The sequence below is a fragment of the Colobus angolensis genome, unplaced genomic scaffold (genome assembly GCF_000951035.1).
Source record: "Colobus angolensis palliatus isolate OR3802 unplaced genomic scaffold, Cang.pa_1.0 Scaffold49, whole genome shotgun sequence".
NCBI lineage: Eukaryota > Metazoa > Chordata > Mammalia > Primates > Cercopithecidae > Colobus > Colobus angolensis.
Genome location: NW_012118376.1, coordinates 2987615 through 2997859, shown reverse-complemented (window position 1 = coordinate 2997859; position 10245 = coordinate 2987615).

The window sequence follows — 10245 nt, the reverse complement described above, 5'->3', positions numbered from 1 at the left end:
CAGGAACAACGAGGAATGCTAAAACTCTTATCACTGTGCTCTCTTATGTGGTGCCTGCCTCATGGGGATCTTAATGTTTTCCTAAAGCTAGGGAAGAATAGGACCCTGGGCCACAGTCTTGTGCCTGGGAGTCACACTTGGACAGGAATCACCACCCAAAACTGGCAATGCAGACAGATTACATGTTCTCCTTCTGCAGATTCGTTCTGATCTCCCCAGATGTCCTTCATTCTATAATCCTACAGTTTGGATCTTCTTTTTTTTTAATTTTATTTTTTGAGACGGAGTCTCGCTCTGTCGCCCAGGCTGGAGTGTAGTGGCCGGATCTCAGCTCACTGCAAGCTCCGCCTCCCAGGGTCACGCCATTCTCCTGGCTCAGCCTCCCGTGTAGCTGGGACTACAGGTGCCCGCCACCTTGCCTGGCTAGTTTTTTGTATTTTTTAGTAGAGACGGGGTTTCACCGTGTTCGCCAGGATGGTCTCGATCTCCTGACCTCATGATCCACCCATCTCGGCCTCCCAAAGTGCTGGGATTACAGGCTTGAGCCACTGCGCCTGGCCTGGTTTGGATCTTCTTAATTTTCACTTTCAGGTGGGAAAGACTAGTTTTTTTTATTAATTAATTAATTAATGTAGTTATTGAGACAGGGTCTCACTCTGTCACCTAGGCTGGAGAGTAGTGGTACAATCACAGCTCACTGCAGCCTCAAACTCCCAACCTCAGCCTCCTGAGTAGCTGGAACCACAGGTGTGCACCACCATGCCCAGCTAATTTAAAAAAAATATTGATAGTGATGGGGTCTCCCTATGTTGCCCAGGCTATCATGAACTCTTGGGCTCAAGTAATCCTCCCACTTCTGCCTCCCAAAGTGCTGGGATTATAGGCTTGAGCCACTGCACCCAGTCAAGAGGTTTTCTTCGTTTGTTTTTTTGTTTTGTTTTGAGATGGAGTCTCACTCTGTCTTCCAGGCTGGAGTGCAGTGGCACGATCTTGGCTCACTACAACCTCTACCTCGTGGGTTCAAGTGATTCTCCTGCCTCAGCCTCCTGAGTAGCTGGGACCACCGGTGCATACCACCATGCCTGGCCAAGAGTAGTTACTTTGAAAAGAGACTTTTAATCTTCAGAACATATCTTTGGCCCAGTGCGTTGGCTGGTGCCTGTAATCCCTGCACTCTGGGAAGCCAAGTTGGGAGGATCACTTGAGCTCAGAAGGTCAAGACCAGACTGGGCAGCATGGTGAAACCCCATCTCTACAAAGAAATAAAAAAATTAGCCAGGTGTGGTGGCGTGCCCTGTAGTCCTAGCTATTTGGGAGGCTGAGGTGGGAGGATCACCTGAGCCTGGGAGGTTGAGGTTGCAGAGAGCTGTGATTGTGTCTCTGCACTCTATCCTAGGCAACAGAGCAAGACTCTGTCTCCAAAAAAAACAGAAAGAACTTATCTTTGAGTTCTTTCTTTCAGTATATTGAATATATTGTTCTCTGTATTTCTGTATTGAGTGCTTCTTGACCTGTCTCTCCCTTTTCTGTGTATTTATTTATTTATTTAATTGACAAGTAAAAATTGTATACCTTTATGGTATATAACATGATGTTTTTATTTATGTATACATTGTGGAATGACTAAGTCAAGCTATTTGACCTCATTGCCCCATATGCTTGTCATTTTTTGGGGGGGGTAAAAACGCTTAACACCTACTGTCTTAGCAATTTTCAGTATACAATATATTATTAGCTGTAAACATCATGTTGTACAATAGAATCTCTTAAACTTATTCCTCCTGGGCCAGGCATGGTGACTCACGCCTGTAATCCCAGTACTTTGGGAGGCTGAGGCCGGTGGATCACTTGAGGTCAGGAGTTTGAGACCAGCCTGGCCAACATGGTGTAAACCTGTCTCTACTACAAATGCAAAAATCAGTCAGGCATGGTGGTGTATGCCTTTAATCCTAGCTACTTGGGAGGCTGAGGCATGAGAATCGCTTAAACCCCCGGGGGGTGGAGGTTGCAATGAGCTGAGATCACACCACTGCACTCCAGCCTGGGTGACAGAGTGAAACTCCATCCCCAGAAATACCAAAAACAAACAAACAAAAAAGCCTTATTCCTCCTGTCTAACCCAAATTTTGTGTCCTCTGACCAACTTCTCCCCAGCCCTTCCATCCCTCTTCCCTCTCTTCTCTAGGCTGAGAGCAGCCATTAGGCCCAGGGCTGATTGTCCAGGCACGCCCAGCACTGGCCAGTGTGAGGAGGAGGAGCACAGACTGCTACAGTGACTTCCTGGGAGTGGGCTTACACTGGCATCTGAGCAGGCTTCAGGAAAAGAAGCGAAATCCCCGGAGTGGATCTAAGGGGCCAAGCCTCACCTTGAAGGTTCTTCTGGGTCTTTGGCCTGGACAGGAATATGAAACTTGAATTTCTCAAGGTGAGGTGAAGGCCAAGCAGGAAGCCAGGATGGTCACCAGGAAAGGAGCTAGAATGAACTAAGTGTTCTTTAGGGCAAGGAACTTACCAGAACCTCTAGGCTCCGAGCTATGATCAGGCTATGCTCGCTTTCTCTCTCTCTTTCTCTCTCTCTCTTTCTCTCTCCCCCCACCACTTTGTGGCCAAGGTAAGGCCACATTTTAGAGTGGAAGCCCCAAGGCAACCCCCCACCTCACAACCTCCACCCTTGTTGCCCTCTCAAATCCAACGCCTGCCAGGCGCACACTTCAACCACTAGACTGAGAAACAAGAATCTTCCACAAAAATAATCTTTTACTTTAGAGCTGTCTCCTGTGGAGATGAGGTAAGGAGAACGCTGTTGTCTGAATTTCTGGGCTTGGAGATTAGCAAGCCTTTTTCCTCCCAGGAGCTAGAGCGAGCAAGAGGCCCTGCTGTGAGTAGTGCTGTTCTGAGGCTGCGTGGTCCAGACTCACCACGCTGCAGATACATTTGTTCATCAGGTGGGAAAGCAGGAAGAGGTTTAATTTAGGACCTAAAGCTGGTATATCTCTGAGTAAAAGAAATGGGAAGGCATCAAGTCTCTAAAGTAATTGTGCTGGGTGCAGTGGCTCATGCCTCTAATCCCAGCACTTTGAGAGGCTGAGGTGGGTGGATCACTTGAGGTCAGGAGTTTGAGACCAGCTTGGTCAACATGGTGAAACCCAGTCTCTACTAAAAATACAAAAATTAGCCAGGCGTGGTGGCAGGCGCCTGTAATTCCAGCTACTCATGAGGCTGAGGCAGGAGAACGCTTGAACCCAGGAGGCAGAGGTTGTAGTGAGCTGAGTTCACCACTGCCCTCCAGATTAGGTGACAGAGTCAGATTCTGTCTCAAAAAAAAAAAAAAAAAAAGAAAAAGAAAAAGAAAAACAAACTGCTTGTGATCCAACACTCCCCCACCGGTGGACTGGCAAAGAGTAATTACTCTGGCACCAGAGTCTCGGGATTCAAATCCTCACTTCGCCAGTATGTGACTGGAAAAGCTACCTAACCTGCCTGCTCAAGCTTCATGGCTAATCACTCCTCATAGTATTTCTTTCTTTTCTTTTCTTTTCTTTGTTTTTGAGACAGAGTCTTGCTGTGTCACCCAGGCTGGAGTGCAGTGGCGTCATCTCAGCTCACTGCAACCTCCACCTCCCTGGTTCAAGCTCCTGCCTCAGTCTCCAAGTAGCTGAGATTACAGGAGCTCACCACTATGCCTGGCTAATTTTTATATTTTCAGTAGAGATGGGGTTTCATCTTGTTGGTCAGGCTGGTCTTGAACTCCTGACCTCAAGTGATCTGCCCACCTCGGCCTCCCAAAGTGCTGGGATTACAGGCATGAGCCGCTACTCCTCAGCCTCCTCATGGGATTTTTGAGGATGAGATGAAGGAATACATTTAAACTGCCTAGAAGGGTGCTTGGCCCAGAATATATGCTAATTAATGTTGGCTACTATTATTTTCCTTCGACCCAGTGCCTGTGTAGGTCTAGAGGAAAGCATGAGGTAATACAGGGGCACCCAGAGGCTGAGGGCTCCCAGGAGCTGAGGGGCATTGGAAGCTTTCCTGGAGGACTGGCCCTGAGTAGAGGAATGGGCGGCACAGTGGCAGTGTGCCACGTGTGCAGCACAGATGGTGCAGAGGGGATGGGTGGGTGCACTGCGGGGAGTTTAGATTTAACCATGGGATGGCAGGGCCTGTCCAGGAGGTTAAAGTAGGGAGGAGCTCAGGTGTGCATCCCAGCAGGCAGGGGAGGCTGATTTTGAAGAAGAGCAAAGTAGGTGCAGGAGATGAGTCAGGATCTCGTACAATAATTCAGTCCAGAAGTGACAAGGGCCTGAACTATGGCACTAGGGTTGAGGAGGAAGGATCACAGACTAAGGAGATACAACCTGGCAACTGATTGCATGAGAGAGAGAGGGGCCAGGAATAGCATCACAGTCAGGTTTCTGGCCATGCAGTTGGGTGAATGAGGGTATTGTTGATTGGAGCAGCAAAAAAAGGAATCTCCTGTGGGGTAGAGGAAGGAGGGGGCAAGGGATTGGAAAATGCCAAAATCAGTTTGCTGTGGTTTGGAGCCTGAGACTCTGATGTGTTATCTAAGTGGAGATGTCCCGTAGTCAGTTTATTTATCCTCTGCTGGGTCCTGGGTAGGATTTAAAGTGACATGAAGATAACATAATGTAGAGTAAGATATTATAAATTAAGTAGGAGAGAAAGCACACAGAAAAGAACGAGACGTAAACTAGAGGAAGGAATGAGGTTAGATAAAAAATACACAGCAGAAAGCAGAAGTCACCAGCTGGCCAGCATTCGCTGAATTCACTATTTGAGTTGGCCTGTAGTCTTATGTTTTTGGGTTTTGGTGGGTTTTGTTTGCTTGTCTTGAGTTGCAGTCTTAAAATCCAGGAGTTCTCAAAAATTAAAATTTCTAACTTTTTCTTTAAAAAAAAAAAAGGTGAAGTTCTGGGAGCTCTGAGCCATATCCCATCTGTCAACGATTATCTGGGTCTGAGAAGCCGTCTCACCTTCTTGGGAGGGCACGGGCTCTCTAATATCCCACTGGTCTCCACTTCACTTGGCTCCCCAGCACTGAAGCAGTGTCAGTCCCCTTATCAGCATGGACTATTTCTCTAAACTCACCCTTCTATCAAATGTAATAAAAAAAATTAGTCGAGAGGTTTTTTTTCTTATTCTCAATCAATTTTGCCTGTTTACAGTAGCAGCCTGGCCACGGAAGCAGGCTGATGCTCTCTGTTCACAACTGCTTTTCATTCTGCTTAGTGCCTGTGTTGTACCTGTTGTTAAACAGTCTGGGCTGGGTGTAATGGCTTACACCTGTAATCCCAGCCACTTTGGGAAACTGAGGTGGGTGGATTGCTTGAGGCCAAAGTTTGAGAACAACCTGGCCAACATGGCAAAAACCCATCTCTACTAAAATACAAAAAAATAGCCAGGCATGGTGGTGCACACCTGTAATCCCAGCTACTCAGGAGGCTGAGGCACAAGAATTGCTTGAACCCAGGAGGCGGAGGTTGCAGTGAGCCGAGATCCCACTACTGCAGTGCACTCCAGCCTGGGTGACAGAGCAAGACTCTGTCTCAAAAACAAACAAACAAACAAACAAAAACAACAAAGTTTGAACACAACCCGGCTGTAGGTATTTTAGTTTGCAACGTGTGGTAAAATCATGTATTCAGCCTAGGTGGTTCAGAAACTTAACTCTAGGCTTTCTAGCAGCCAAAGAAAAAGAGGATACATAATCTATCTTATCAGCTGGGCTATTCATAGTATCCATGGGATGACTGCTTAGGCAAGTCAGCACTCTTCTCAACACAAAAACCAGAGCAACATTTTTCCCTTGAGCGTCTTCATAGAGGGGGAATGATAAGTTCAAACAACATTCAACCCAGAGTCGATTCAAGTCTAAGGCTGATGATTCTAGCAGCTTCAAGCAGTTTTTCCCTTGAAGCACAGCTGCTTAAACAATTCTAGGAGGGGCCAATGTGATACAGTTCAGACACCTAATTTTCTACTGATCTGGCTATATTAATGTTAGAAACTTTAGAAAAATCTGAAGAAATGCCTAGACTCCCCCCAGATAATTCTCCATAGATGGTCTGAGGATGTGATGCCTGGAATTGCAGAAGTCATCTTGTGACTGTGTGGGGACAAGTCAGAGATGAGCGCTGGCACACAGAAGATAGGGAAGAAGAAAGATAGATCTTGGGCCCTTGACAGCATTGACAAAACACTGAAACAACCAACCTTTATAGTAAGAGATAGCAAATTACCTTATTAAGCTTGAACTACTTTTATTTGCTTATTCTATTACTTGCTAATACAGTTTGGACCTGTGTTCCCATCAAATCTCATGTCAAATTGTAATCCCCAGGCCAGATGTGGTGGCTCATGCCTATAATCCCAGCACTTTGGGAGGCCAAGACGGGCAGATCATTTGAGGTCAGGAGTTCAAGATCAGCCTGGCCAACAAGGTGAAACCTTGTCTCTACTAAAAACACAAAAAATTAGCCAGGTGTGGTGGTGCACACCTGTAGTCCCAGCTACTTGGGAGGCTGAGGCAGGATAATTGCTTGAACCTGGGAGGCAGAGATTGCAGTGAGCCGAGATAGTGCCACTGCACTCCAGCCTGGGTGACAGTGCAAGACTCCATCTTGAAAGAAAAAAGAAAGAAAGAAAGAAAGAAATTGTAATCCCCAGTGTTGGAGGTGGGGCCTGGTGGGAGATGATTGGATTATGGAGGTGGAGTTCTCATGAATGGGTTAGCACCATCCCCTTGGTGCTGTTCTCACGATAGTGCGTAAGTGAGCTAGCGTTAGATCTGGTTGTTTGAAAGTGTGTGGCACCTCTCCCCTTTCTTTCTTCCTCCTGCTCTGGCCATGCAAGATATGCCTGCTTCCCCTTTGCCTTCTGCCATGATTGAAAGATTCCTGAGGCCTCCCCAGGAGCCAAGCAGATGCTGCTATGCTTCCTGTACAGCCTGTGGAACCATGAGCACATTAAACCTCTTTTCTTTATAAATTACCTACTCGCGAGTACCTCTTTATAGTAGTATGAGAATGGACTAATACAGAAAGATGGTACCAAGGAGTGGGGCATTGCTGTAAAGAGATCCAAAAATGTGAAAGTGATTTTGGAACTGGATAATGGGCACAAGTTGGAAGAGTTTGGAGGGCTCAGAAGAAGACAGAAAGATGAGGGAAATTTTGGAACTTCCTGGAGACTTGTTGAATGGTAGTGACCAAATGCTGTTAGTAATATGGACAGGGAAGGCCAGGCTGATGTCTCAGATGGAGGTGAGGAACTTATTGGCAACTGGAGCAAAGGTCATTTTTGTTGTGGATTTAACAAAGAAGTTGGAGGCATTGTACCCCTGCCCTAGAGATCTGTGGAGCTTTGAACTTGAAAGTGATGATTTAGAGTATCTGACAGAAGAAATTTCTAAGCAGCAAAGCATTCAAGATATGGACTGGCTGCTTCTAACAACCTATGCCCATTGCATGAGCAAAGAAATGACCAGAAACTGAAACTTAGGCTGAGACAAGCTTGGTCGGGGAGACCCTAACCCAGAGGTGCTAGAGGAATTAAAGACACACACAAAAATATAGATGTGTGAAGTGGGAAATCAGGTGTCTCACAGCCTTCAGAGCTGAGAGCCCGGAACCGAGATTTACCCACATATTTATTAACAGTAAACCAGTTATTAGCATTGTTTCTATAGATATTAAATTAACTAAAAGTATCCCTTATGGGAAACGAAGGGATGGGGCGAATTAAAGGAAGAGGTTGGGCTAGTTAACTGCAGCAGGAGCATGTCCTTAAGGCACAGATTGCTCATGGTATTGTTTGTGGCTTAACAATGCCTTTAAGCGGTTTTCTGCCTTGGGCGGGCCAGGTGTTCCTTGCCCTCATTCCCGTAAACCCACAACCTTCCAGCTTGGGCATTAGGGCCATTATGAACATGTTACAGTGCTGCAGAGATTTTGTTTATGGCCAGTTTTGGGGCTAGTTTATGGCCAGATTTTGGGGGGGGGGGCCTGTTCCCAACATGTCCCCCTTCCTTGATTAGCAAATCGATAAAAGCAAAGGCAGCTTTGTCAGGGTGAGCTACTTCTCGCAGGACTCAGGATCCACATCTGTAGACTATACAAAGACAACACAGATTAAAAGCACAATCGGCCGGGCGCGGTGGCTCAAGCCTGTAATCCCAGCACTTTGGGAGGCCGACAAAGGCGGATCACGAGGTCAGGAGATCGAGACCATCCTAGCTAACACGGTGAAACCTCATCTCTACTGAAAAAAATACAAAAAACTAGCTGGGCTAGGTGGTGGGCGCCTGTAGTCCCAGCTACTCGGGAGGCTGAGGCAGGAGAATGGCATAAACCTGGGAGGCAGAGCTTGCAGTGAGCTGAGATCTGGCCACTGCACTCCAGCCTGGGCGAAGAGTGAGACTCCGTCTCAAAAAATAAATAAATAAATAAATAAAATAAAATAAAATAAAAGCACAATCATCATTGAAATCACAGAGCTTCCAAGTGTTTTTATCCATTTTAATGGGTTACTAGCTGCTATTCTGTCTGTGACTCCTTTAAGCGCTCCAGTTCCTAGCATTAAGGTCAGGTGTGCCTAGGATGCTTTAAATATTTGTTCTTTTAATTTTGCTATACCCAAAAACAAGTTTGTAGAGTGTCCTTCTAGATGCTTTTTTATTCTTTCCCAAATTTTGATCTTATTAAGAGCTATTAATACTTTCCACAAATCCTTATGTTAAGCTCCTAGAGTGGGCCTTATCATTTGAGGTTGAGGTGCCACTATACCACCATGGTTCCAGATAATAGGAACTTTTGCTGTACTTCATATCATTTCTACCATCTGACCATTTTGTTCAGATCATCTGAACATAGTGTGGCCATGGCACGCAGATTGAGAGCTGCGATTCAAGCTAAACATCCCCTTAGGGGACCAATCAATAATGATTCCATAGGAATCATTGTGCAGCACCTCTGCCTGTTCTGCAATGCAATCTTCTTAAACAAGTACATTCATTATTTCTGGCTGGGTACTGTTTTGTTTACAGATAGGTTTTTGAAGGCAGTCAATTATAGGAGCAGATTTGTTATGGTAGATACTGAGATCAGAATGCATGTGTAACTGTGTCAGAGTGATTGCATCCAGGCATTGCCAGCCAAGATTGATCAATATGCCCAATTAGTATAATTGTTCTCTGTGTCAGCCCTTGTTGAAGGGATACTCACAGCAGTGGTGATCACCGCTATCACAGCTACCATTGAATTACTTGTTGTGACTGGTTGTCCCGCTTTCCTCAGGTTTTCTTCCGCCTTCTGTGACAGCTTCTTGATCTGTCCCCAGGTGGGTGGCTGTGTTTGACGGATGTTGCTCGTGACAGTTGGGGTCTTCCTCAGCGTCGGTCTCAACATGGCTGCAACCGGGGGGTCCTTAGGATCCTCCCAGGGTCTCTTCCTTAGCATCTGGCTCATGATAAGGTTTCAGGTGTCTTGATGGGATCCAAATCGGCTGTTGATTTTGGCCTGGAGAAGCACAAGCATAACCTCTACCCCAAGTTATTATTTTACCTATTTCCTAACTTTTTGTTATCAGATCTCTCCACCAAACTAATTGTTCTGCTTTTGTCTTTGCAGCTGGTTTCTGTAGATACTGTTCAGCTACTGATAACATCTGGCCTTTGGGCAGGCTCAAAAAATTTAAAGTTAATAATGCTAGATTCAGTGGTATCTGCAGTGTTCCATATTCTCTAGTTTTCCCTTTCTGTTTCTGCAACTGCTGTTTTAGGGAAAGATTCATTCTTTCCACTGTGGCTTCTCCTTGAGAATTGTATGGGATACCAGTAATGTGTTTAATATTCCCAATAGAGAAAAATGTAACTAGAGCTTGGCTAGTAAAACCTGGGACATTATCTGTTTTAATAGAAGCTGGAATGCCCATCACTGCAAAACACTGCAAAAGATGACATTTAACACAGGCAGAAGACTCTCCTGATTGGCATGTAGCCCAGACAAAGTGAGAAAAGGTGTCCACACATATATGTACATAAGCTAGTCTCCCAAATGAGGGAACATGCATAGCATCCATTTGCCAAAGAGAGTTAGGTTCCAATCCTCGAGGGTTAACTTCTCCTGTAAAAGATGAGGAATATACCATTTGGCAAGTTGGGCATTGCTGGATAATAGCTGTAGCTTCTTTTCAGGTAATGCTGTATCTGCGTTTGAGACCAGAGGC